Here is a 3,282-nt window from a genome sequence, read left to right as displayed (position 1 = left end):
AAAAATATAGTAGCATTGCCCCTTTTTATTTATTTATTTATTTTGGCCTTCTTTTTTTCTTTGGCCTTTCTCTTTTTTTGGGATAATGCTCTATTGAATGATGATCATCACACTTCTATTTATTTACAACTCAATGATTACAACTCGATACTAAAACAAAGTATGACTCCATATGAATGCCTCCAGCGGTGTACCGGGATATGCAATGAATCACGAGTGACAAGTATGAAAGAATTATGAACGGTGGCTTTGCCACAAATACTATGTCAACTACATGATCATGCTAAGCAATATGACAATGATGGATGTGTCATGATGAACTAGATGGTGGAAAGTTGCATGGCAATATATCTCGGAATGGCTATGGAAATGCCATAATAGGTAGGTATGGTGGCTATTTTGAGGAAGGTATATGGTAGGTGTATGATACCGGCGAAAGTTGCGCGGTATGAGAGAGGCTAGCAAAGGTGGAAGGGTGAGAGAGCGTATAATCCATGGACTCAACATTAGTCATAAAGAACTCATATACTTATTGCAAAAATTTAGAAGTTATCAAGGAAAAGTATTACGCGCATGCTCCTAGGGGGTAGATTGGTAGGAAAAGACCATCGCTCGTCCCCGACCGCCACTCATAAGGAAGACAGTCAATAAATAAATCATGCTCCGACTTCATCACATAACGGTTCACCATACGCGCATGCTATGGGAATCACAAACTTCAACACAAGTATTCTTTAAATTCACAACTACTCAACTAGCATGACTTTAATATTATCACCTCCATATCTCAAAACAATTATCATGCTTCAATCTTTTCTTAGTATTCAACACACTCAAAAGAAAGTTTCACAAATCTTGAATACCAAGCATATTATTATTAGGCAAATTACCATGCTATTAAGAGACTCTCAAATTAATTTAAGTGAATCATGAGAGATCAATAGTTTCTTTAAAACGAATCCACCACCGTGCTCTAAAAGATCTAAGTGAAGCACATAGAGCAAAATTATCTAGCTCGAAAGATATAAGTGAACCACATAGAGTATTCTATCAAATTTTAATTCATGTATGGATCTCTAAAAAGGTGTGTAAAGCAAGGATGATTGTGGCATACTAACAAACAAAGACACAAATAATACAAGACGCTACAAGCAAAACACATATCATGTTGGTGAATAAAAATATAGCTCCAAGTAAATTACCGATGGAAGTGGACGAAAGAGGGGATGCCTTCCGGGGCATCCCCAAGCTTTGACTTTTTGGTATCCTTGGATTATCTTGGGGATGCCATGGGCATCCCCAAGATTAGGCTCTTGCCACTCCTTGTTCCATGATCCATCAAAAGAATTCACCCAAAACTTGAAAACTTCACAACACAAAACTCAAAATAGAAAACTCGTGAGCTCCGTTAGCGAAAGAAAACAAAAGACCACTTCAAGGTACTGTAATGAACTCATTATTTATTTATATTGGTGTTAAACCTACTGTATTTCAGCTTCTCTATGGATTATAAACTATTTTACTAGCCATAGATTCATCAAAATAAGCAAACAACACATGAAAAACAGAATCTGTCAAAAACAGAACAGTCTGTAGTAATCTGTGGCTAGCGCAAGATCCGGAACCCCAAAAATTCTAAAATAAATTTCTGGACGTGAGGAATTTATCTTTTAATCATCTTCAAAAATAATTAACTAAATATCACTCTCCAAATAAAAATGACAGCAGTTCTCGTGAGCGCTAAAGTTTCTGTTTTTTACAGCAAGTTCAACAAGACTTTCCCCAAGTCTTCCCAACGGTTCTACTTGGCGCAAACACTAATTAAACACAAAAACACAACCAAAACAGAGGCTCAACAATTTATTTATTACTAAACAGGAGCAAAAAGCAAGGAATAAAAGTAAAATTGGGTTGCCTCCCAACAAGCGCTATCGTTTAACGCCCCTAGCTAGGCATAACGAGCAAGAATAGATCTAGGTATTGCCATCTTTGGTAGGCAATCCATAAGTGGCTCTCATGATAGTTTCATATGGTAATTTTATTTTCTTTCTTGGAAAGTGTTCCATGGCCTTTTTTAATGGAAATTGAAATCTAATATTCCCTTCCTTCATATCAATAATCGCACCAACCGTTCTAAGGAAAGGTCTACCAAGAATAATAGGGCAAGAAGGATTGCAATCTATATCAAGAACAATGAAATCTACGGGCACATAATTCCTATTTGCAAAAATAAGAACATCATTAATTCTTCCCATAGGTTTCTTAATAGTGGAATCCGCAAGATTCAAGTTTAGAGAGCAATCATCAAAATTACGGAAATCTAGTAAATCACACAAAGTCTTGGGAATAGTAGAGACACTAGCACCCAAATCACACAAAGCATAAAACTTATGATCTTTAATTTTAATTTTAATAGTTGGTTCCCACTCATCATAGAGTTTTCTAGGGATAGAAACTTTCAACTCAAGTCTTTCTTCATAAGATTGCATCAAGGCATCAACAATATGTTCGGTGAAGGCTTTATTTCGACTATAAGCATGTGGAGAATTTAGCACGGATTGCAACAAGGAAATACAATCAATCAAAGAGAAACTTTCATAATTAAATTCCTTGAAATCCAATATAGTGGGTTTAGCAACATCTAGATTTTTATTTCTTTCAATCCCACTTTCATCAATTTCATCATTAAGATCTAAACACTCCGAATTTTTAGAACGCCTTCTAGGTAAAGGAAGATCATATTCAGTTTCATCAAGATTCATATTGCAAAATAGAGATTTAATTGGAGACACATCAATAACTTTTAGATCTTCATCTTGATTTTCATAGGAATTGGAAGAACACGCTTTAATAAAGGCATCTTTGGAAGCACGCATCCTAGCGGTTCTTTCTTTACACTCATCAATTGAAATTCGCATGGCTTTTAGAGACTCATTAATATCATGCTTAGGTGGAATAGATCTAAGTTTCAAAGCATCAACATCAAGAGCAATTCTATCAACGTTCCTAGCCAAATCATCAATCTTAAGCAATTTTTCTTCAATCATAGCATTAAAATTCTTTTGCGAAGAAATAAATTCTTAAATATTAGATTCAAAATCAGAGGGCATCTTATTATAATTTCCATAAGAGTTGTTGTAGGAATTCCCATAATTATTAGAAGGATTACTAGGATATGGCCTAGGATTAAAATACCCTCTATAAGCGTTGTTACCAAAATTATTCCTACCAAAAAAATTCACATCCATAGATTCATTATTATTCTCAATCAAAGTAGACAAA

Source organism: Triticum urartu, chromosome 3A (assembly GCF_056163025.1).
Source record: "Triticum urartu cultivar PI428250 chromosome 3A, HENAU_Tu73, whole genome shotgun sequence".
NCBI lineage: Eukaryota > Viridiplantae > Streptophyta > Magnoliopsida > Poales > Poaceae > Triticum > Triticum urartu.
Note: the sequence above shows the minus strand (reverse complement) of the source record.